Below are 27820 nucleotides of genomic sequence, written 5' to 3'. Positions count from 1 at the left end.
ATAGGACATAAGCCCAACATTTCACGATCTGCCTTATATCTAGCTACAAAACCGACAAGGTAGTTATTAGTGCAGTAAACAAGAATGATAACATACGACATCATATTAAACCAGATCAGCTGTCATTCACCGTTCGTTCAATAGTAAAGAATGATTTATTAGTTTACATAATATATACAGAAATGTTAGTCACATGTTACGATAAATAGAAAAATAAAATAAGAGAAAAAAGACTGCCGTTTTGTATAAAGTAACTCGTAAATGTAATACGTTGATTCGCGACAACACATTAAGTCTGTTCGCTTAAAGAAAAGCTGAGATTAACGGTCGAGATCCGAACATATGTAGTCACGTAGAAGCTATTAGCTGAAGGGTTAAAGACTAGAAGACATGCGAACAGCAAGCCCTTATTCAACGTAAGTACAGTCAACTTAGGATATTTAAATATGCACATTAAATATATTTAACAAATGACACTTTAAAAAGTCACTTAATTTTATTTTAATATTTAAAACTTACATTTTGCGATTTTAAGAATCTGTTTCTAGCATTTTCTAGACTTTAAATAAAATCATTATTATTAATATTTCTAAACGTATTCAATACAAAACAAAACACATATATCAAAATAAAAGGGTCAACTCTGTTAACAAATAATGTGTCCGAATTTCTCTCCAAGTTCATGTGTTCCGCATTTCAAATAACTTGCCCAGAGATCCATATGTCATAAGTACTTGATAAGCAAGCACATCGCTTCATCATATACTCTCTTTAAATAAAGAAAATAAGAATATTTTGTAAGCATAATTATAAAACAAATGTAAAACGTGCAAACAGACGTCGTCAGTTTAGTTTGAAATTAAATCAAAACCTGTCATGGGTTTCGAAATTCCTAATAATCTATTGAATAAATTTCGCGGGCGATCCACAAATCTAGTTGAAACGTATAAGTCAGCTAAATAATATAAAAAATCATTTATTGCATTCGTAGATGCGGACGAAGAGGTGAGCGGTCGGTTATAATAGTCAATGTTGAATTCCCCCATCGCATTGTATAGTCATAGTTTCCAGTGGTATCTTTTGGGACATCGTTGACAGTCCAATGGCTGTTTGCAATGTACACACGCTCAATAATGATGGCATAACTTTCCCACTGAATTGCGATGTTTGTTATACATAAGAATTACAATATAATTGAAGAAAAGGAATTAAGCCTTATATGGCTTGGTATTGCTACCTGCTTATGCATTTTTTGCTTAAAACACAGTCGATTAGATCGAAAAAATATATATCACAAAAATTATCCTTTTCCAAGAATTATTATTTGTCTCAACTCTACATTTAACTTGTTTATAGGTATATTGCTATACCTACTTTTAATTTTCGATAAAGCAAATAATTTTGAGGCGATTAGTTCATGTAAATCTCCTAATAATTATTATCTAAACCCACAAGATAAGACAGAAATAATCTTGACACTGGAATAACCGTATATTAAACTATATCAGATTTTTTATTATTCTATGGATAACCGTGATTGGTTTAGTATCTTAGATTATTTATATATTCGGATAGAGTGTCGCACTACAAAAGAACTAAATCAAACGAGGCAACTTTATTATCTTAGTGTGCGTGACGCTTTACAAGCGCTTAAAGCGCTATGACGCCAAACGTCATACTCCTTTACTATTGTGCGTGTACGCAAGTGGCCAACTATTGGTCATTAATTCTTTTGACGCATTCGCATCTTTGACAGATCCTATCTATATTCGATGGTAAATTTGTGATTGCAATGTTGATACCACATGTTATGATGTTTATTTAAAAGTTATCTAACACTGATCAATTTCAGGGATAATCACTTTCACCGTAATGATGTATCCAACAAAGAACATTATTAAAATATAAGGCTAATTTTAATACGCAAAGTTTAGATTTTATTACGCAATAGTGACATTAAATTACGAGTAAATATTTATCATAAAAGTTTTTGCGCTTGCGTGAATAAACTTAAGCTCCACCCTCTTAGCAACAAGTAGCAAAAACATTCAAATATCAAAAGTTGAGTCTTGTATGTATATTTCGTGTCGATGTTTTGTTGTATTTTTAATTTTTATCTTATTAAACTATAAAATGTGTATAAAATTAAACTGTCTTATATTGGCTGTTTATCGCTAGTGATAAAGGCCAAGATTCATTGCCTTAGCGAGTCGATAGCGAATTACATTATCTACTATAAATATTATTAAACGACACGATACCTATTAAATCGAAAATTAATATGAATATATATTTAACTTACGATTATACCGTTGAAAATTTCCGTCGAATCACGATAAAAAAAATTGTAACACGTAAAGTTAATCACACAGCACTCAGTTCTAAATCACTGAACGTATTATGAGCGACAATTGTGACGACCGCTCCGGATGACGTCTAAACATGGAATGGTGTCTTGATGATGGCAAACGAAAGACAGGGGCTGCAAGGCGCGCGGGGGGTGGGGACATTGTAGGCGGGGCATCGCAGGTGTATCGAGAACGATGATGTATGCGCAAGTTAACATTGGAACACGCCTCACTGTCACGCGTCCAGCGAAATGTTGTCGAATTCATTCAAAGTCCGCTAATTGTTTATTCGTCAGAAGTATGACATCGGTATCTATGCATAGGTGCTATTAATAACGGCTCGACAGCTGTTTTTACAATTCGAATAGTGTTGATGACTGTCGATGGCACACAAGATAAAAAATCGTCCGAATGACAGACTAATTACGTTATGTGAGCGTCCCTCATCTTGTGGCTTCTTATCTTGATGCGGGATGTGAATACTTAACATATTGACAAAAACAGTACGAGCGTCTCTCTTGAAATATGCTATTGATGGTATCTTATCGCTTTACTGCACCCACAACTTTCTTTTTATAGCTTGTTTGAAGCTTTATCAACAACAATACTTTTAGGAAACGCAATAAAATTTACAAAGTAACCAAAGAGGCCGTTTAAACAATTTAAAACTCCTTCGATATTATTTATGTAATAAAAAAAAAATCAATGGCAAAAATGACAACGTGACATTTCGATGTATATTAAAAGTATTAAAATAATAGGACACATTAGAAAGTAATAAAGTTCGAATACACGACATAATGACTAACTCATTTTATTATTCAAAATGAATTTTGTAAACACAATTATTCATAGTATATATAGAGGTCGCGTTTGAAATAAATCGTGGAACCTCCTTCATTACCATACGTCGATTTGATTGTCGAGAGTACAATTATTTATAGCATTTTTCACTTTTTTCGTTTACAGCACTGTTGAGTGAGGCGAAATTAATATGAGTTATGAGTTAATTAAGCGTTCGCGTTGTTTATGTACGTACAGTCGCAGACAAAAGTTACGTTGGTATAGAAAATACAAATGGTATAATAAAATTAAAGATTCCAATTAAACGAACAATTTTGTGTACATATGTACGAATTTATTGCACAATGTTTATCGTGTATTGAATGTCACGTAACTAATTGCAAAAGTAACGGTGTTTGACGTGACGATTAATATCTTATAAGACAATATCTTTGCTTTAATACCATTGAAAAATTGTATGTTAAATTAAAGTGAAAATTATGAAATATATTTAAGATGTTGTTTCATTATAAAGAGGCGTCAATAGGTCTTTAATTTATTTACAGTTCTAAAGAGACTGTTAAATTTCAATTTCCCAGTGCTATCACATACAAGTTGCGAATTATATATGTAAAAATCAATTAATAATAGTATCAACGATATGAATAAATATAGTCACAGAGTGAATCGGCTGCAAATCATAAGGTCTCGTGTTTGAATTCCGAGTCGAACATTACAGGGATATGGGGTTGCCAAAAATGATGGTGATTTTCAGTGAAGAAGTTCTCATAACTATCCGGAGTTAGGGAATGGTGGTATATGAGCCTTATGACAATTCCTTCCTTCTAATCCGGTCGTGCCGGATTCCCATCTTTATGAGAGTGAAATCGAGAGTGCACTTATATTTTCTCAAACGTTTCTTGACTATAATATTTCGTGCACAATTAGTCTGAATCGTTCGCGATCGAAATCTAAAGTCATGAGGATTTGAACTTAGAATAAAATTCTAATTGATATAGGTAGGTTCTGTTCTAAAAAAAAAAGAAATACACGTCAATGCAGCTTTTAGAAATATAAAAAGAATTTCCACTTAATTTTCACCAGCAATCTTAAATATCTTTACATAGTATAGAACAAAGTCGCTTTCTCTGTCCCTATGTCCCTTTGTATGCTTAAATCTTTAAAACTACGGAAAGGATTTTGATGCGGTTTTTTTTTATAATAAATATAAAGGTTTTTGTATATAATACATAGACAATATAGTTAAGTAACACTGATAATTTTAAAAGTTTCTAATGTGATGTCGTAAATTTATACATTTTTTCCGCTTACATTGTAAACACTGGCTGAACCCTACTAGATAGATCAAAATAATGTACTACAGAATTGTACACCTCAAAAATGTCTACAAAAAAGTCCGCGATGGTATATATCTATCTCTTAAAGATAATCCACAATAAACATTTTTTTATCGTTTACTTTTTACGAGAAATAATTTGTATTGCGGTTTGTATTTCCTAATGAGTGAAAACTGTGTACGTTGTACCTATTTGTTATCACTACATAGTATAAAACAAAATTGCTTCCCGCTGACTGTCTTTTCCTGTCTATGCTTAAATCTTTAAAACTATGCAACGGATTTTGATGAGGTTTTTTTTTAATAGATAGAGTGATTTAAAGAGAATGATTTTGTATGTATAATACGTGGACAATATAGTAGATAAACACTGATAATTTTAGATGTTTCTAATGTGATGTCGTAAAAAGACACATTTTTTGCGCATATATTGTAAACGCTGGCTGAACACTATGAGATAGATCAAAATAATGTACTACAGAATTGTACACCTCAAAAATGTCTACAAAAAAGTCCGCGATGATGTGTGTCTATATGTAAGTGATAACCCACAATAAAAAATTTTTGGCATTTATTTTTTACCACAAATATTGGCTAATTTTCGAAGCTTTTAACCTATACAGCATTAATCCTTATCCAATGAAATACCTTAAATACATTGTTGATTTAATATTGATCTACATGGCCCTTTACAGCATATGATTTAAATTAATATTTTCGAAGATATTACAGATTTAAAAATTGCGGAACGTAGCGTTTGCGGTGGTACCGGCCGGCCGGGGTGGCGGGAGCGTGCTATAGGCGCGTCGGAGGCCGCGGTTCTCCCTGTAGCACTTTGAATTTAGCAGCGATCGGACGCGGTTATTATCGGAGCTCTCTAGCGATTGAAATAACAATCCATACTTCCATACTAATATTATAAATGCGAAAGTAACTTTGTCTGTCTGTCTCGCTTTCACGCCAAAACTACTGGACCGATTTAAATGAAATTTGGTACACAAATAGTCTAGATCCTGAGAAAGGACATAAGCTTTTTATTTGGAAAAAAGTGCTGTAAAGGGTTGAAAAGGGTGTTGTTGAAAGTATTGTCATGTTTAGAATTTTTAGAACTAGAAGCATTTTTGGGATACTGATTAAAAAGGAGTAGATACTTATTTAAGTGTTTCTGCATATTCTACCCCTACGGGGGTGATATACGGGTTGAAAGTTTGTATAGAAATCAGCCATTTTTTAAGTAACAAACATGAAACTTTATTTTTGGGATACTGATTAAAAATGATATTCTACCACTAAGGGGATGAAATAAGGGCTGTAAGTTTTTATGGAAGTCGTCATATTTTAAACTAATAATTTGAAACTTTATTTTTGGGATACTGATTAAAAATTATTATATACGTATTTAAGTGTTTCTAGATATTCCACCTCTAAGGGATTTCGATATTCATTATTCATTATTTAATTTACAAATATCAATATTCATTATTTAATTTACAAATATCAATATTCATTATTTAATTTACAATTCCTATATCATGTTGATTATTTACCTACAAAAACCAATGTAAGTATGAAGAAAAATTTCGTATCGAATCAATACTACATTAAATCAATGTTCACAAATTGACATTTATAATTATTTATGTAAAAGCGTAAATCCAGCTCGGTTTTCGCAACCAGAACGTATCAAAGGTTGTGTGTAAACATCGTGAAAGGTTGGGGTTTGTTATCACTTGATCGAATGATTTAAATAACAGACAATAGCGTTCGAACCTAATATATGTTGCATGTAATTTAGCAGTTAGTGTGTTCAAGATGAAGATCTCTCTTTGCTTAAATAACACTTCTTAAATCATGACCAATCAGCGACGTAAAAGTTATTCGAATACACTGTACTTCTGTTACTTGGTCAATATTATCTTCAACAAATTCATTATCAGAATCCTCAAGAACTGAAATAAAATCAATAAAATTGTAAGTCATGCGTTGATATACATATCTACTAGAAAACATTTATTAAACTATAATTGAATCTACTTTCGGGATAAATAAATAATAGGCAGCAATAGATCTTTGATTTCATTAGGGAAGTTCTAAAACATGATGTAATAGTTGAATACTATGAAAATAATGCTTGTCTTATTCGTAGAATCGTAGATGCAATGCCGTTTCTAATTCGACAAACAATCAATAAATACATATCCACAAGTGATAACTGCAATTAATAGACGTAGGAAGTACTTAAATATAAAAACCCGAAATAAGTACAAACACACACTTGTAACACTTTAAAATGTGGAAATTCTAAGCCGTAAATCATTACATACGTAATATCTTATACGGAAAACAAGTTTTCTCCTGCGGGTTCGCTCGCGTTTTAGGGATTGTTCGTCAGCTTAGGTAATAAAATTAAAGCTTCGGGTTCAATCTTGCTTCGTACAATTTTTCATCTAATTCGGTTCAGTGGTTGGGCCGTGTAAGAGTTACTTTCGTATTTATAATATTTATGAAAAATTATGGAAAACTAATAATAATATATATAATAAACAAAACAGAAAGAGATACGAGTCAATGAAAACGCACTAATAAAATCGATTCAAACTAATGTCGAGTCTAGAGATTTGTCTCGTGGGATTGATATAGTTTGTTATTCAATTAATATAACATGTGTTTAATGTAACTATCTAGTTACAATAAAACCAAAAAATACTTTTTAAACTATTTTACATGTCTTAATTAGGCAGAAGTATATTCCAAAATAGTGCGAAAAGTGAATAAGTGTCTTTCCATAGAATATTAATTTAAAAGTAGGTAAGTATTACCAATTAAAAAAAAGAAATTAATTTTAATTGTGTGAGCATGAATTTGTATGTATGTGTGTTATATATTTAAATAAGTGTGATAAGTCTCCAATCATTTAATTCATTTGTTAATAGTTAATCTACTATTATTTACAAAACATATAAAGGTGATAATAACTCCGTGAAATACGAAATAAAGCAAACGGGAACAGATCCAGCACACTCAACTGATAGTCTTAAGGAAGTGCTTGACTTGACAGTACAGTACAATAAATCCGAGCTGAACACAAGCCGGGCCTAGCTTTCCATTTGCCATACGGGAGTGATATCACGCGACGTCGTTTATAATTCAACAACAATAAACAGATAGTTAATTGCGATGCTGTCACGGGCACAGTATATGGTAATGAGGCGTAGGGATCTCGGCTGCACGGACAATATCTCTCCACGGTGAAAGGTAAAATGAATAAGGTACAAGGCAGTAGCGTCGTAGTCGTAGCGATTAAATAAAATAGGACCCAAAAGATTATACATACATAAATTGATATTGTAAACATTTATTTACACTTTAAGATTTTATAAAATTCTAATCATTCATATATCAATTTATTACCAATGGTGGTGAGGATTTGTGCATTTCTCTCAAAGTAACTGCCATTCATTCACCAGCAAAAGGCAATGTAGGTAATAACAAGAACTAGATTAGCAACTAAAAGTTTGTGCATCTCCAATGACAGACCGATAATGTCCCACTATTGGACAAAGTAGACTTCTTTTAAGGATAATGTTTTTGGTGCTTATTCTGTCACCTATCACGGTTACCTATCGTTAGACAAGAAGCCGGCTAGTCGACATCTGAGAGCTTGATTTTAAAATCCAAGGGTATAAAAATTTCAATTCCTTTATGATTTCAAGTTGTGCTAATAGAAAATACAATGACAATATAGAGTTAATGGTAATGATAGAAAGCTGAGCTTATTTTATAGCATATCCCTTGTAATCTTCGTAATTTACTGAAAGTAAAAAAAGTTTCCGAAAAATGTTTTCGAATTAAATTTCAAAAAATCGTATGTACGTTTATTAAGTAAAACAAAGTTTGAAATTGACTTGCAGTTTTTAATTTTAAACAAAGAAAATTTTAGAATCTGGAGCAACAGTACACAGCGCTGCGATACAGACTATATATAAAAAACAAAGTAATCAAGTGTTGCCAAAGTATTATATTGACTTATCCAACATCGTTTACGGCTCGCTGGGGCCTCATAGAATCAGAATCCTAATGCATAGCTACGCAACTATCTATCACGCTACTGATACTAATTAACAAATAATTTATTAAATATTCATATTCACGAATTTTTTTTTTTTAGTCTACAGAGAATTTAATTGCAATAAGAGGTTACTGTTCTATTATTTTAGGTATTCGCAAAAGTTTCTTGCATCTTAGACCACTCACTCGGAGTGTTTGCTTAGCCCATGGCCCGTGTCTGGAGATAGGTGCAATACATGCGCTTTCAGGTTCGCCGTACAATCTGGGCAGCTGACACCAATATGTTTTTATCAGAACAAATCTTGTCTGTGTGAAAGTCGAGGGAACGATGGAAGGCCCCGGAATTGAGACTCATAAATTACTTTTGTTACATAAGTTCTCATTGTTCTGTTTACTTCATAATAAATATGATGAATAATATCATTACAGACTATAATTGCATTTTGTGTCGTGTTTATAAATCTGAAAAACTTGATTTAAAATTCGAATTAAGAAATACGTTTAGAACATTAAAAAACAAATGGGACAGTTATTTTCAGATCAACGAAATTGAAACTGGCGTACGATTACGTTTTGAATGACATTGACGTTGATCTGTATTACACAATCTCAAAATCAATTTGACAGATTAAATATATTAAAATATGTGTGTTATTAGAAAAATATTTTAATAATGCTCCGAGTACAATGTATTTATTTTATTATAGAATGGCAAATAAGATGTAATCACCTAACGGTAAATCACCTTTGACAATGTGAGAAGTAAAAACCACCACTTACACCATCGAAGCGCTGCTACGCATCTAACATGTTATATCCCTTGTACATGTTACACTCGCTCACTCATCAACCAAGCCTGAACACATCAAAACAGCAATGGGATATTCTTAATTATTATTTATTTAAAATAAAAAATACATATTTTTTTTAATGTGCAGCGGTATTATAATTTATCAGCGTTTTGTACGAATCCAAACAAGTTTGTACGAAATCGAGTTAAAATAAAATCCAAAAATTTTAATTTGTATACATCGATATTATGAAGGTAGAAAATGTTATCCATTTAAAAATACAAAATTTTCAATAAAAAAACCTATATATTTATATACATATATATATGTAGGTATATGATTCGATAACTAAATTACGCAAACATTAGCACCTTCTAAAAATTTAAAGTTTATGTTTTCTCAGCGTGAAGTCTGGCTGACGGAAATTATTTTATTCTGACGACCAACGGAGAAGAGAAGACGGTGCGAACTGCCTATAAATGGGTAGCGACATTCTCTTCCTCGTCTTGCATAGACGAGCGAAGCTAGAAACGAATACTAGTTCAGAACAAATATATTTACACTTGTTCAACTGTCATTATTAATTTATTTACTTTTTTACACAAAATAATGTATATAATTTGATAATAACCATTAAGTTACGCATATAAGAGATTAAACAACGATTTATGTTTAATAACAAAATGTTATCGAGTCGACTTTATCAGGTTGGAATTTATTACCTACCGTTAATGTTAAACTTATTAGAAGTAAATATGGCGGTATAAATGAAATATGCGACATGTAGCATTATATCATATTTTAAAGATATATTTGCTGTTTTTTTACATTATGTAACAATATTTCCCTTTTGAAGCGATTTCTTCCAAACCGCCTATGGCTCTTTTGCAAACTATGTAAACTTTTTTAAATTGGTGAACGATTTAGTTATGTATATATGTATATATTTTTTATAATATATATGTATTGTTGATTGAAATATCATATTACTGTAACTATTGATTCTTAACAAAAATATTGTATTAAATGTTGGGTTAATTTAATTACTCATTTACATTTATTTATATGATTTAAACAATAATTCTGATATTATTTTGGGAGTCATTAACGTTTCATATATAAAAAAGCAATAAAAAAGGAAACATTTATTGTAACATAAAACCTCTTTAAACATCGACGGCTGACCATCGTCTGGTCACGTAGTCTGTTTTATTCGGAAAACTATAAAACACGTGTAGTCAAAGCCGAATAAATCCCCATAGAATTTGGCTTAGCAACGGCAACAACGCAGTAATGAGTGCACAAATAGAGTTTACGATCTAATTAAGCGAATGGTTACGTTCGATCGCTGTAAATGTCATTTCACATTGCAATACCGTAATGGCGGCCCCGGTTGAATTCTCACGGCGAAATTACGATATATAATATTTCGTACTAAGATTTCTGAGACTATGAAATAATTTTATGAATTTATTGTGTATGTTGCGTCAATTTGTTTCGAGTTTAATTATTATTTATAAGATGTGCTGGATAGAACATTGAACCAAAGTGGGTAGATCGCTTGAATTTTAACTAAAGATAGCGAGTTCTAATCTGCGCAAACACGATTGAATTTTATGTAGTTAATTAATATTTATAATTCATTTCATGTTCCAAATCGATTACGTAATAACTTAAAATTATATTTAAAAAGAAACTATTATCTTTGTACCTATAATAATACAAATAAGTGCTTAGTCACTTTTCAACCAATTGAATCAATCGACATGTTGGTCGTTTAAAAAAAAAGTAGAAAAGTAATATTTTATCTCGATCATAAAGCAAAATAAAAAGGGAAGTGGTTTACGTTTAATCCTTTTTGTAATAAAATTAGTGTTGTGAAACGTATCCCAAGCCGCCCGTAGCAAGATACGAATCCAATAAAACGTTGTGAAGGCAGCGTCGGTAAATAAAACGGACACATTTATTTACTTTCGCATCCTGCCCGCAGCTCCACTACTCTGCTGCATATTTATAACAAAATAAATGTTGAAAACTATTACAAGTTATGTTACAAGATCGACGATAGAATACTATTCATCTTAAGTCTCAACGGTATAGGGAGCTTGCTAATTGTCATTTGTAATTTTAATTTAATAATATGTCTGTAATGGTTATAGTAAGAGTTTTGTTTTGCCGTAGGATCAGACAAATCAAATCATTGCCTTAATATTAGAACGATTGCAAAAGAAAAAATTCCAATTATTCGGAGTTGGAATTTAACGAAGATTTCGATTTTCATAATCGTTCGAGATATTGCAAAATTTCTTTGCAATTCTCCTTTAGATTTAAATTGTCAGAGGGTACTATGTACCTACCAATAAAATCCAGAAGACAAATTGGTAACCTAATTGCTTACAATATTAATAATTATTTTATGGCCAAGGTTACCAAGGATCATATGTATAATAAAAATAATAATTTAATTTATATTAACACTGATAAAAGTAATTTAAATTGAATTTTAACACAATAGCGGTAGTCTCTGGCTCAAGTATTATTAATACTAATAATAATTTACCTAATAGTAATTTATCCTTGGATAAATTCCTAAATTTTAAAATTAGAAATAAACAAAACAATAATAATAGTAAACTTGTAAACCTGGTGCACCAAAACATTCAAGGAATGACAGGAAAAGATTTAGGAATTGAGTTATTCATAAACAGTGATGCCATCGATATTTTATGTATAACAGAACGTTGGCTTGTAAATTATCAGTTTATAGTAAAATATATATATCCGGCTGAGTTTCTTTCGCCGGTTCTTCTCAGGTCCGATGTGTTAAATTCCGAACCGGTGGTAGATTTTTGACTATCAATAAGCAAGTGTAAACACTTCTATATTGAATAAAGATTTTTGACATTGACTTTCACTTTGACTTCTCCAAGTTGTCCGATTATTCTCGTACGACATACAATATAAATAAATAAATATTGGACAACATCACATACATTACTCTGATCCCAATGTAAGTAGCTAAAGCACTTGTGTTATGGAAAATCAGAAGTAAAGACGGTACCACAAACACCCAGACCCAAGTCAACATAGAAAACTAATGAACTTTTTCTACATCGACTCGGCCGGGAATCGAACCCGGGACCTCGGAGTGGCGTACCCATGAAAACCGGTGTACATACTACTCGACCACGGAGGTCGTCAAGATCGTTAATATCTCAAGTTAAGTAAGGACATTTTCAACCACTGATAACATTTGACAATTCAGTATTACTACATTCCAATAAAAATATTTTGATTTGATAAGACACACAGATAGCAATGTTATATTAAATATTGATAAATAATATTTTATATTTACACTGATAATAAAAAAAAAATAATAGAATTTCGTACTTAATAATTTATTTTTGCAATAATACATACTAAGGTTAGATCTACAAATTATAAGTTTGTACGTTTATCGTTTTACAATAAACACTCCAAATAAATTCTCAAAATGATATACATTTATATCGAAACGAAGTATCTTGTTGAAACAAAACAATAATAAATCGGATAAAAATACCAAGTTTATATTTTGGTAATACCCCGAAGGAACACAAATATAATAATTCAAGTAATGATTCGCAATTCTCGAAGCTCCTTGTAACTCAGGCCTTAGGAAGTTCAAAGAACAATTTTTTTTATTACGTAATCCTGTAAAAAAGTCCGTCCCAAAATAACGAAGACTTTTTTATGTTTATCTTTCAATATAAAATCGATCCTCATGCTACCCATGTGAAGCCCGAACGTTTTAGTTAGTAGAGTTACAAAGTACAATGAAATATTAAAACAAATGAAAATCATTATTCTTAGTATAGCGCAATCTTAGCGTACAACGACATGAGACGATTCATGAACGACTTACATGGTTACAGGAAGCCGTGTAAAGGGCAACATACAAGTTTGCCGAGTGTAAAATAATTCGTATTATAAATCAATTGCAACATTCGAACATCAATATGTCAAATTAGACAGTCACATAAAAATATAGAATATATTTATGTCCTATAGAAAAACGGAAATGATTCTCGGTATGCAATTTGTTAGTACGCAACTAAATATAAATAAGTAGTTGTCGCCCGCAGCTTCGCTCTCGTTTTAAGGGTTTAGTTGTCAGGTGTTTGGCATAAAAATGTAGGTCCTTCCTTGAAGTTCGAGCTTGCTTCTTATCAAATTTCATTAAATACGGTTACTTTCGCAGTTATTATATTAGTATAGATGTATAGACTATCTAATTGCTGTAGTTTTTGATGATATTATTTTAATCGGATTTCAACCGGGATCATACTTTTTTCTAGTTACAGCTTGTATATGTTCTTTGATGAAAAAAATATTATTTTAAGGAGAAGATTTGAAGTTCCATCACGCTATTGCAATACGCAATAATACACATAAAGCAGAATTTTATCTGACACACGGGTGTCCTCAAGATATTTTCATTCAGCGCCATGCACGAGATGAATTATAAACACAAATTAAGCACAACAAAACCGCCCTTATGCACATGGAAATTCATTAGTGCTTGCCCGCGTTTGAACCCACGATCTGTGGTTAAGATTCAAGTGGCCTCAGCGCTTGACAGTTAGTGTATAGACTATATGTATTTCGAATTCTAGACTACCCACTAAGAACCAGATATACTCTCCGATCGGGCCTCACGATGTCCTTTAATTGTGATGTCTGGATCAAAGATGTAGGCCACAGATACAAAGTTCGACCGCAGTTAAAACACGACTAAAATCTACGAAAAGGAAAATATACAGTTTTTAATCTTAAGGTATATAGTACAATATAATTATTTCCAATATATGTAAACAAAACGATAGAATCTCTATTATTATTTTACGGGCGTTTTATATGTGATTTGCTTTGTATTATTACTAAACAATGACGTATGAAATGACAGACAAAAATACAGGCTGCTATACAATATTAATAATAAGATTTAGAATTTAGATAAAAATAATCAGAGAGTGAACATTAACAGAGCATTATTAATTATTATTAATTGACTTACGATATCGATTTTGATGACGAAGAATTTAGTCTCTAATGTAGGTATTCCTTATTTCACAACCATCAGAATCCCGACATCTTAGCAAGATAATGTACATAATAAAGTTTAATTTCAATTATGTCTAAACTAAAACACGTAAAATATACTGTTGTATCAAAGTACACATAATTAACTTCGGTATTTAGCGATCGATAGAACACTTGTCGCTTCGAACTTTCTTTTTAACGATTTCAACTCGACGTACAACGAAGTACTTTGACCCAACTAATTTTATTACTTCGAATTAAATTTTATCTTTTATAAATTATCCCTATAAAATATACGCAAATATGCAGAATGCTTTCAAGTTTGACAGTTAGTGACAGACTTCGTTACATTACAATGACTTTAAAAAGAAAATAACAAAAATAATATATCGTAACAAAAACCGAGATAATGAAACCGAAGAATGTTATTTCCACTAACAAATGTGCTTGTTTATTCAAATATTTCGTTACCATTAAAACAGATAACCAACACCACTAGATAAGGATAAAAGCATAACGTCGTTGTTAGATAGAAATAACGCTTTAGTGCGGATATATAGTGGATTGAGAGCGGGAATATCACGGGACATAACCATTGCGCGTTGCTTCAAATGTTATTGTTAGTATTGTTTTTCTTTGTAGAGTACAACCTCGGAGTATAAATAAGCAAGCTATAGAGCACGAATACCATATGGAAAGTATGAGACCAGAACAGGGAGATACAGAACACGTGCATCTTAACCGATTATTGCGGGTTCAAACCCAGACAAGATTGACTAAATTTCCATGTGCTTGATAATAATTAATTTTGCGCTCAGCGGTCAAGGGAAACATCATGAAATAAAAATGAGTAAACCTGCATGTCTCAAATTTAAATAAAATACTATATTACATCTGTATCCAACAACCAGCAATAAAGCAGCATGGTAGAATATGCACGTAACCTTCTCTGCAATGGAGACCCAGTAGTGGTACATTTATAGTCTGTTGGTTATAAAGTACTTACTTTATAACCTTTAGAATAAGATATTCAAGATGACATCCTAGGGTAATAAAATACAGTAATATTAAAAACAGTTTAACAACACAAAAATATCACAATAAAAATACTCTACATCAATAATATAAGAAAATCAGACTAACTAGGATTACAGACTAGATATTATTCCATAGTTCTTAAAAATATATATTATATATAAACATTCAATAATCGATCTATTGGCTCATACCGTGCTAATGTACAAAACATCGAATATTGTGCGCGCGTGCGTTTAAATATCTCGCTTTCAAAACCTATTTCAAATCGATCTCTCTCGAAACTCGATTTCAAAACCTAACTCTTGTAAATATTTTTTTCATCCAAGAACACACAAATAGAGAGATAAATAATGAACAGACGCTCGGTTCTGAATTCATGCAAGCACTACTGATTTTCTTATACCTTCATTATGTGTTTTCATAATTAATCGTTTCGGTGATTGAAAACCAGTCATGAAAGTCTTATAGTTTATCTGTATTATAGTTATTAATAATAAATATCGGTGTAGATCTTGATAGCCGTAACGTATGTCTTAGCACAGCTTTATATGGCATATAATAATCGAATATCCTGTATAAGTTTAAATAACTACTGTTAGAAAATATTATTGAGCTATTTTCGTAAACGATAAACATTTATATTATTATTACTGTGTAACTCAACACTTACAGAACTCTCGTGAACAAAACATCCGTACAATAAGAGCATCCAATTTTACGGCCACTAAATAAAATTTGCACCGCACTGACAGAGTAACAGAGCGTTATCGATAATTTGTAGGACGAGCTGCACCAGAAGATTCACCTCATTAATCATCTACATGATTTAGGTTCGCATGTGCAAGTGTAATTTTGTAAATTACATTGTCATATCTCGTAAATAATTGCAAATATAACATATATCTATACGAGTAAATGGCAATATCTTGATCAACGTACATCTTAAACTATGAAATTAGGAATTGTAATACGAAAGCAATCTACGTTTTGAAGACCCAGCTTCAAGTAAATAGGAACGTCAAATAATTAACAATATTTAATATAGTTTACAATATTTATTTTTCCAGTTTTTGTTACAATCATCCATTATCTTCCGCTTTTCAACCCAGATTCACAATTCCCATGTCAAATTCAAAAATATTCTTCCTCTACTTTTATTATAAAAATGTCAAACCAAAAAGTATTAATCACATTTATATAATTATGTGATTGAATATAACTCAATAGCTAAAAGCTATACAACTTTAAATGATTATTTATAAATATTTTATATAAAATAATTTATAGGCTTACAGTTTTATAATGTTAAAGACGCGATGAGAAATTTCAATTTTAAAGAGATTCGCTGCACCTCCTCAATATTTAACTTAAAATAAAATCCATTCTTGTTAGCACACCGACATTAATAATGTACGTCATATACTTTAAGGTGCAAAAGTAACATATTTCGTTTAAAAATACGCGTCCAAAGCCGCAACGATTAAGATATAACATCTTGATAGTTATAAGTTATTCAAAAATATTAATTTGACTTTCAATTATCATGATAAGGTTACAAAAATAAAAATATGAAAATTGCGATAGTCAATTTTAATAAAATGCTCTAATTTACTTCAAATTTCAATATATTCTAGTTTGGTAAATCAAGTTTATTAAATTGTCTACCATGAATTTTCCCACACGAAGAAAGATTTAATCAAAGTCTTGTCTTACTAAAACAGAAAAGGTAAACAAAACACAATTACAGGACGCCGGTAACGGGACGGCTGCTCTTCGGTCTTGGTACGGAATCTTCGGATAAAATTCACGTCTAGCTCGCGCCTATTGCTGGTCGTTAGGACGTAGCAAGATGATCGATAATAATGGTAATTTTACTTGAACACGTGTAGCATCGTTCCTGCGATCTCGATACACCCGTCCTAATAGGACATGCGAAAGTTAACTGAGTAAAACAACTCGAAATCAAGATTATTTAGTGAAATTTGTATTATATATTTTTTCATTTTAAGAAAATTATTAATATTAATACGATTTATATTTGCTTTATTGCGGTACTTAAGAAAAAATCAAGGATAAGATAATTGTTCATTAAAAACTGGATTTTAGACCATTGAAAGCGTGCCTCTACACGAATACGAGAGCGGTACAGACAGAGTCAACAAGTCTTAACAGCGGAGACCGCACGTATTTATGTGACGTCCAGCCTTCCCGGGGTCCATAATGGCAACACAATATCACAATACGGGCATAGATTTATGCTTGGGCGCATCGCCTTCTCGCACGCGGAAATCCCATAGTTATTTACCGGTTGCGAGTTAAGCGCGGCAGATTTATCGGTGGGGCCGCGCCTAGCGACGATCTTGTTTCTTCCTTCAACTACACTATGATATATACCGACTAGACTCCTATGATCAAAGCTATCTATGATACCACTGACTTAAGGTGAGGGTTTTAAGTGTATAATTGCGGAATTGCTTAAGCAATCACCCGACCCCGTTAGAGTTTACAATTATATATCGTAAAATTCAATATATTTCCAATTTTATTATAATCAGCATTTATGCTTCAAATCGTAAATATGTTCTCGCATATAATATATTTTATGGTTATTAATAATGGATATAAGTTGTTTCAGAAACATACAAGGAAAAATATTGTTAAACATATAATTTGAAATAAATGCAATTGAATAATTATTTAAATATTTATTTCAAAACATTGACTTTGGAAAATTCAGAGGTAACATTAGCGTACTTATATCAACTTTCAGAACAAATCTATTAGCTCGAACACATTGACGCTTAATAGGATATTGTACCTCCAGCAAGCGTGTTATAATGGCGTGTGAAATTACATTCGGTCGTTTGTCAAGAAGCTCCGAGCTCTACTGCTGTGGTGATTAATTTCATTAGGCCGCTCTTAATCAAATGCAGCGTCGACGCTTGGCCTTTATTAGTTGTTGCATGGGACATTATCAATTTACAGGATTCGGTATTATTTTACATTTTTATTCAAAGCAGATATACAGTTATACTCTATTCCAAACATAATAGGAAAAAAACCTAAATAAACAACATTTGACAGCAAATTAACGCGAAAGCATTGGTCGACAGCTTGTGCGTTTTGAACGTCGACGAAACTGTTATCGAAATTTTGGAAGTACAGTTAAAGTAATTTAGTGCAATGGTGTTTTATTATGAATAAATATATATTAATCATGCACTCTTAGTAGTGCGCAATATAACCAAGCTATTAGCGAATCGCATGAAATACGGAAATCTAAAGTTTAGTTATTAGTATATTTATTTCTACTTCGATTGGAATAGGCTATACTTAAATTCATTTATAACATAAATAACTAAATATCGACCGAAACATGAGATCTACCTACTAAAGTTTGCAACAAAATAAATCACTTTTGGTATTATCTTCAGCGCAATTAACCTAATTTCAAGATGTGTTCGTATTTGTTCTCGGTATGTTAATATGAAAGGACATCATGGCGCCCTAAATCAGCCCGAGGGCTAATTCGCAGAAGCCAATTCAACGGCTCATAAGACGAGCTCATAGATCATACGGACACCGTCGGAACACGACGACGCTGAATTGTCGAGATTGGCATAATGACACCTGCCCCGGGCCACCGGCTAACTTACGACCGCATTACTACGACACGCCTGACGCATGTCCAATTATTACATACAATCTGTTTGCTCGCGTAAAATATGAATAAACCGCTCCAACGCCATTAATACACGTATATATTCACATACACGACTCCAGCCACTTTGAGGGTACAAGATAATGTTGCTTGTAAATAAATCCTAGACGCCGCTCGTAACAAATGAACCAGCTAAGGGAGAAATATTGCAAAAACGTTTTAAAATATCGTCCACATTGTTACATGTAATGTGAGAATATTAAAACTTGTTTTACGTTCATATTTTACAATAACAAAAGAGCAAATGAATACAAAATGTTTAAACAGTGTATTCCTAATATAGCCTTTCTATAAAAGGAAATCAATTGTTTCATCACACATGTGGCAGAGATACAACTAAATTTAACATTTCTATGTAGATGCAGTACACGCCCATATTTATAGCTCTTGGCTGATAGAAGATAAAATTTCTGAATTCAAACAATAAATTCTATATCTTAAACTAAAGCTATTCTTAGTAGCGACGAAATATTACCGGGATACGACTTGGAGATTGGTTACCCTTATCCGCAGCGGTTTTCATTTATTCCACGAACTTTGGAAGGGTTCGCGGAAAACAATCAAGTCGGATACATCCCCGGAGCAGACCAATCAGTTGGAACAAATGACTGCCATTTATCTGAACTGGTTATTGATGGATATCAAGGCATTTGTTTACAATTTGGAGCTTACAGATCACCATAAAGTTTTGGTTAGAATATTTTTAATAAACAAGTAAAGGTCTAAAAACTAAAACCCGACTACGTTTATGCGAGCTAAAGCAACTAGCACTTATATTTGAAACGTACACACGTTACATTTCAAACAAAGAACATTTCAAAAATATACTTTTTAAATACATGTTACATCATCTGCGCTATATTGAAAAGAGAGACATGGTACATTAAATCTTAAACCCGTGGACGTTCAAGACTTTTCTAACGATACCTGAATTGTTAAAAAGTTATCTGAGAAGAGGTGACACTATTACGTACGAATGAATATAACGGCTAAAATAATATGGAGAGTATTTCCTCTTCTATATGTATATACAGATATTCTATTCCAACCAGAAAAAAAAAACAATAAACAACATTTGACATCGAATTGACATGACGCGATGTCATTGGTCGAGAGTATATAATATAAAATATATGTATAATATAGAGTAATAATCTAAGTAGTTTAATGGAATAGTGTTCTATTATAAACAAAGACATATTAGTCAAGAACTATCAGTGGCGCCCAATACAGTTGAGGTATTAGCAAATCGCGAGACATACATAAATCTTAGGTTTGTTTATCTTTATTCGGTCTTCGATTGAAATAGACTATATATAATAGTCGGGTATAAATAGAGATGAATAGATTATATTTGGAATTATAAGTCACAAAAGTCTTTCAAATTCATAACCGCCCACGTACCTATATACATAAAGTCAATTTCTTACAATAACAAAAAGCATCAAATGTATCTCTATAACAATAACAAATCAATTTACCTGCCTTATTTACATAAAACACGAAACTAGCAAACTATGCTAGATTCCACTTAATCAAGTTAATACCGATTAATGTTTGTTACTTTGATATTAACTGTTTATTTATATTCTAACAAGATAGAGTTATTGAGTCGCCTCACTTGTAGTTGTAAAATAATAAATTGAAATTTTCTAAAGACATTTTTTATATGTAACATTAGCAAATTACCATTATTTTTATAATCTATTAGAACAAACCGATCAATTTTTATCGTGAACTCTAAGTACATTATTATATACGTTGACGAAATAATCTTTGTACATTTAAAACGAATAATAAACTAAATGGTTCTTTAAAAAAACTTTAATCTCATTCTCAATCATCAGGAGTCGCTCATTTGCTTTATGTTAATTGTATAAAAAATTAAGGTTCAACATATAGTCGGTACGTATACATTCAAAAAATGAACATATTGTTAACTTTAATTCCCTGCCTGAACTCCAGTTATATTCAAGTGTGTGCGTTGTATGCGGGTGACCAAATATTGTTGCAATAGACGGTCCGGTAATCCGAAGGGACATTAATTAATGAAGTTAAACCGATTACACGCCATGCTCATAACCAGCGTTCCATCTAGTAGATGCAAGAAAAGTGAGATCCTATAAATAATAAACCTAGGCTTACCAGCATTGAGCGCTTTATGAGATGACCTAGTGGTTTGGACGCGTGAATATCAGCAGACGACTACAGGTTCGAAACAGAATTCTAAGGTGCTTAATTTGTGTTTCAAATTCATCTTGTCCTCGTCTATGAATGGAATTCTACCATCATGCAATGCAATGTGTTCCCACCAACCCACATGGGTGCAACATGGTATAATAATCTCCAAATTTTCTCTCAAAACGATTGGAGGCTATTGCCCAACAAAATTTATACTATTTATTATTTTACTTTATTTAGGTACAGATTTTCAAACAAAAACAATTTCGAATAATTTATAAAATACATGTAACCATTAATAAAGTAGCTTTTTAGCCGAATAATTCTATATCTTAGTATTTAATACAAAATACTCATTAACTATTGACTATATTCGGATTATTGATCAATCCGAATCCATAGTTTTACATTAATATCACGTAAAATAACGATTCAAAAGTGACTTAAGAGCCTACTTGAATAAAATATATTTAGATTTTAACCAATTAATTAGGTTGTTACAAATCAAGTAATTACAAGTTACGAAACACTCGGGACAGTTGTAAGAGGATTAACAAAGAATTAACCAAGATCATTAATAATAATAATTATTTCGTACTTTAACCCAAAGTCGCTAACTTTAGAAGGTCCGAGCTCGGTAATATTTTACAAGGTGTTAACAGGTAATTCCATAAATTCTGTAATTAATTTATACAATCTACAATGTTTATTGATGTATTCATTAAGTTACTAATGAATTTTGTTAATTATCGACTTAGCAACAGTTTAATATTATAATTACTTTGTAAATTCATATTTTATTATAAACTTGTAATTTACTGTATCGAGTCCGGATAATAAGTTACCTAAGACGTTTAACCAACTAATAAAACACCCTTATGTCAGACTAATATTATATTATGTAAGTACTAAAGTACTTAGTCTGGCCATAAGTCCATTTATTACCACGTCACAACAAACCACTGAGCCAATAGGATTTAAATATGACAAAGAGATAGAAACTATCATAAACAGAGAAAGACATGAAAATGGTACTCAAATGATATGCACTTCATATATTTAGGATTTTCTTTAAGTCACATAAAACATCGCCAATAAGATAACGTTACAACAATTACACGTATATATTACATCAACCAATAATAAATCGGAAACCAATCTAATTAATAAGTCTTCTGTTATCTTAATAGCATCTACGATACGAATTCGTATCAAGTACTTTAGAAATAGCATTCAATAAAGCCGGCTATAATTGGAGTCTAAGATATCGTGTAAATGGTAAATACATCAGTGATAGATAACACGACAAAAAAAAAACAAAATCAGCAAGTATAAGTAACAATGACACACTTGATAATTTTAAATAACGATAAATAGTGAGCAAGAACGCTAAAAGCTATTTTTAAATTTAATATATCTCGTGATTTATACGATTATGAGATTAATACAGTTCATAAGAGAGAAGATAAAATGTTAGATACAGGAGGTGTGTCCGACGGGCGGAGTCGAATCGAACGTAAAGTTAAAGGCAACAAATAAACAATTCGATTCCTTGCATCTGGCATAGAAGAAATAAATACTAAATCAACCGAACATAAACCATTTGTGCGAAGCCATGTTTGCTTAGGCCTTTAAGCAATTCAAACAATAAAATTATTAATGTTTATATCTATGAAGACAAAATAGAAGAAACACCTCATGACTATGACTGTCAATAATTTAATTTTAATAATTCACAATAACAAATAATACTTTAACATCGTGTTATTAAATGACATTCCATTTCGGAATAGGTTTACAGTTACGATAAAACAACTTATGACGGAAATTTCATATGCAGAATAAATTTAACGTATCTTCATGCAATCGTCAAAGTAAACGTTGAACAATACAACAGCTATAAGGAAACTATGGAACCGAACAGCTCACCTCTCAAACACATAAAGGTCCTACAAACTAAGACCGGGAAAGAAGCTCACAAATGTCACGACTCGGCAACCTCTCAATTTCTAAAACAAAACCACTTCAAGCGATTATACTACCCACGGCTACCGTTATATGATGAGACCGCTACCATTTGTTTGTTTACTCTTTTTCTTCACGAACTCAAATCGAAACAGATGAATTTATAATAAATTTCTTCAGTCCTCTTTCATGAACGTCAATAATAACAACATACTCGTAATTTTGGGCAGAAATTACTTAATTTTTCCTAGAACAGTATGGAATCTATTACTTTTTAAACAGTCAGTTTCTAAAAGTAAAGTTTTTCTATTGATATACATTAAATTTAATAACTCTCATAATTACCGCCTTGTATATTTTTAATGTAAGAAAGTATAATACAATTCATAGAGACGCGTTCAAACAGTAAGGGCACCAGCGCAAGCGCAAGAAATACACAATCTCGTAGACATGTTCGATTTCAAATTCACTACAGCAAAAAATAGGTCTTCGGTGAGCTCAAGCGCATTATGCAGGCGTGCGGCACGATCGAATAGAATACTGGTGTAGACATCGGGACGGGAGTTACTACCACGTACGTAGACATTGAGATGTCAATGGGTGATGTCATATCGATATGAGAAGCGCTACCTAAACTGTAAAATGGCTTAGTAGACTTACGAATCATTTATAATCTTAGGTTTGAAAATGACTTCATATCAAAGTTTAAGATGAAAACTATTAAGTATTTTAATATATTTTGTCAAAACAGTTCAACAGTTATATGATATTATGATGGAGGAATATCTTGTGTTATTTTAGTTTTTTTTTTTTTTGTGAAAGGATGCGTTCTCTGTATTTGAGTATAAGGTCTTTATATGTGTTTACAGTTTTAGCTTAATTGGTATAGTTAAAATTTTGGGGCGCTCATATTCGCACTAGTTCCAATACTAGGATGTTTTACTATAAATAAACAAATTTCCACAGTCGTATTGTAGTATATATTTTTTATTGTTTCAACTGAATCTGTTTTTGACGCGCATATTTTATTACAAGCGAATCCCAGCGATAATTACAATTGAAATTTTATAATTATAGAAAAAAAATGAAGCAATAATAAGTTGTAAAAAAGAAGATATAAATAAATACACCTACACTGATTTAAATTCACAAATGGCCTTACTCAACGGTTACTTATCTAAAGTAGAAATCAGCCTTTTATGATGCACCAATTTTTATATATTTCTTATTTTTAACCTACGTAATGTGTTTTACAATCAGTATCTACAATAAAGTGTTTATATAAATAAAATATCAAAATAATAGCTATAATACCAGCATCATCATTTGTTACCCGGAGACCCCCCTCTCCCATAAATAAATATCACCATTCAACACGACCTAACAATTCTCGAGTCCGAGGTTCGAGAACGGAGATATGCAAAATACATTCAGACACATCATAATTTATTCGAGCAGGTGTAGCGACTATTGCAGTCGCAAATGTATATGTTAGATGTTTTGAAATCATTGCATTTACGATAATAATTTACCTAATTTATTTTACTTTGCCGAGATGACCCAGCGGTTCATACTGCGCAAGTACTAATGAATTTTCATGAGCCTATTTGTGTTCATCATAAAAATAAACCTGCATGTATTGGAGGAAAATTTTGCACATGTCTATCCACCAAAACAGGAGCCGTGGAATAAGCTCCAAGCAATGGAAAAAATTTACAGACTGTGAGTCTAATTTTCAATAAAATTCGAGATGGCTTCGTTCATTTACTTACGGTTCAGACATCACGATTTGTCGTTGTGATAAAAACTGTAACAATAGACAATTAAAATATTATTATTTGTTTGTCAATTAATATAAAAATCTCATTATCATACGAAACATAGAGTCGGTATAGAATTTAAGCTAATTGTCACAAACATTAGGGATAGATTAAAGTTGTAATTGAAATTACTGTCTAATTACCATAATATAACATATGCCACATCTAATATCTGCCTATAAATTCTTGAGATTTCTGCATCACTTTACTATTGGCACTTTCATAAATTTACTATTTAATGCTACAACTGTTACTTTAATAGTAGAGTATTTATTTATTAATTATCATAAAAGCATATTAGCAACCTGGTGCTAAGTGAACTTTCTTATTCATCATTTTATATTGGTCCGCAATTATATATATTAATAGCAACCGATGTTTGTCCCAGTGATTATGGGGCGATAGCTGCGTATAAAAATCAGTTATGGTCTCATTTTGAAGAGCTCTAGCCGTAGGTGTGCAAAAAATCAAAGAGGATTCTTGATGGCATTTTACTAAATTATTACGAATTAACAAATTATTTCTTTTGAAAATGTTACTGGCCGGTTAGAGACAGGCTATGGATGTAAATACCTATAAGAAAAAAATGAAAAATGTAAACAAAATTAAAACGATTTTTTACGAAAAACTACAATACTAACTGAACTAATGATAACTATTTGATATTAAAAAAATCATTTAAAAGAGGTATTATCATTTTCGCGCCAAATGTAAATGAGTGACTTGCAATTTACAATGAAATGAAATCAAAACAAAACCATGACAGGTTTCGAAATTCCTAAAAAATCCTTAAATCCTAAACGCTAACTTCAAACACATCATATAAAACAAAAAATCCTGCAAGTCTGGCAGCTACACTAAAACCACCACGCCTCTTGAGATGGTTTAGGTCTCATTCCACGGCGCTGCCCAGTGCAGGTTTACACACGGTGTTTTTTTTTTTAATGCCGATTAAAGATGATTATAAAGTTAAACCACATGAACATTTCGCAATCAATTACAAATTTGACTCACCGAAAAACTGTAGCACAATATTTTTTGGCATTAATTTATCCAATTGTTTAGTCAACTGATAAAAATATATTAAAATATGTTACAACAATACAAAATTACTAAAATTAACTACCATACTTTACCAATAAATTGTAAAAAGATTTTAATAATAAAACAACACAAAGGTAATACTAATACTTAAGACATTTTAGTATATATTGTAACTAGAACTAAAAGGGCATGCAAGATTACAGTTAAATCAGATAGGTTGAAGTGGTTTCAAATTCAGTTGCACGATTTGACAACCCCAAAGCAAAAGGGGCTATCATACCAAAATAAAATTAAAATATAGTAGATTGACTATAAATACAAGGACAATGGGCTTAGACGACTTAAAATAGCGGGTCATTCAATTCATTGCCTAGTGGTTTTATGTTGTGTCAACGGGGCACAGATTATATAGCGGACCATAGGAAGCAATTCACAACTAATCTTTATGCTAATACACACGAACAATGACATGACTGCGCTAAAACTATTATTGACATCAATAAACCTCTAACATCGTGTAACTAATAACAAAACAAAACGGAAACAATTACAATTGCAGGCATTTAAATCTGAATAATTTCCATTTACAAACGACATCGCTTCTATTTCATTTACTGGAAATATTTATGTTTCAGCGATTTATTGTTATTAGATTTTTAAATGTAAAAAATTATCGTTTTCAAAGATTTTAAGTCGTCTTTCCTCTAAATAATCATAATTGCTATGCTATGCTATTGCTACTAAATGACACGTTGGTTTTGAGGCAAGCTAATAAGGTCGTAGAATCCTACTATCCTGGGTTCAAATTTCGGGCCAATACAAAGTTATGAGGTTTGATTGGTGGTTTTGTGTGCCGGTTTAAAGGACGATTGAACCAGTATAACTAACTAGAAGCACAAGGGACATAACATCTTAGTAACCAAGGCTTTTCGCGCTTTGGAACTGTAAGAGATGTTTTTTTACAGTGCCAATGTCGACTGGCATTGGTGGCTACTTACCATCAGGTGGAAAATTTGATAGTCCATTTATCTATTTAAAAAAAACCTATGAACATGTAAGATTCATAAAAAATCCTATAAAAAGGTCGGAAAGAAAAAAACAACCGCTGGTCTTTTTTTTTATATTAACAGTGTGGTTATTTTGACGTAAGAATATTGCAACGATGCACAATTCTATCAAAATGATCTATGCTGAGGTACCTGACATTAATGATTGGAAAATATTGATAGACTTGATAATGATTTGCATTCCCACCATAAATAGTTTGGAATGCCTTTTAATTAAATTAGATTTTCTAAGCACTAAGGCATAACGTATGCAACATATAAGTGCAAGATGGAATACGCAAGTTATGATGAGACAGACTTAGATATATTGCCATATTACATTCATATTAACATTATGATAAATTACCGTTTGTTCGTTTGATTTATCCGCACAAAAAATATTACTATTATTTTAATAAAACAAATGATTGCGTTTATAAATATGGATTTCATTTACTCTTGTATGTATAAAGACAAATATCAACACTCTATGTTTATTTTATTTTCAAGAAAAAAAACACCGGATCGATTGGTTTTATCGAAAGTCAAAAATGCCAAAAATATATTTGTTTT

General features: G+C 31.6%; 1 protein-coding gene across 2 annotated transcripts in view; it reads right to left on the bottom strand.

Annotated features, from left to right (window-relative positions):
* The window catches only part of LOC113393991 (protein N-terminal asparagine amidohydrolase), a 58404-nt gene extending 33277 nt beyond the window's left edge, over positions 1-25127 (bottom strand). Inside the window, exon 1 of one of the 2 annotated variants that reach the window (XM_064217308.1) lies at positions 25110-25127. The gene's annotated coding sequence lies outside the window, so the exon portion shown is untranslated. Of the gene's footprint in view, positions 1-2302; positions 2456-25109 lie in introns of those variants that run through there. The other variant, XM_026631148.2, reaches the window with a different exon arrangement.
* Between the last annotated feature and the right edge of the window lie 2693 nt (positions 25128-27820).

The sequence above is a fragment of the Vanessa tameamea genome, chromosome 16 (genome assembly GCF_037043105.1).
Source record: "Vanessa tameamea isolate UH-Manoa-2023 chromosome 16, ilVanTame1 primary haplotype, whole genome shotgun sequence".
NCBI classification, from domain to species: Eukaryota; Metazoa; Arthropoda; class Insecta; order Lepidoptera; family Nymphalidae; genus Vanessa; species Vanessa tameamea.
Note: the sequence above shows the minus strand (reverse complement) of the source record. Positions and strands in the feature narration are given on the sequence as shown.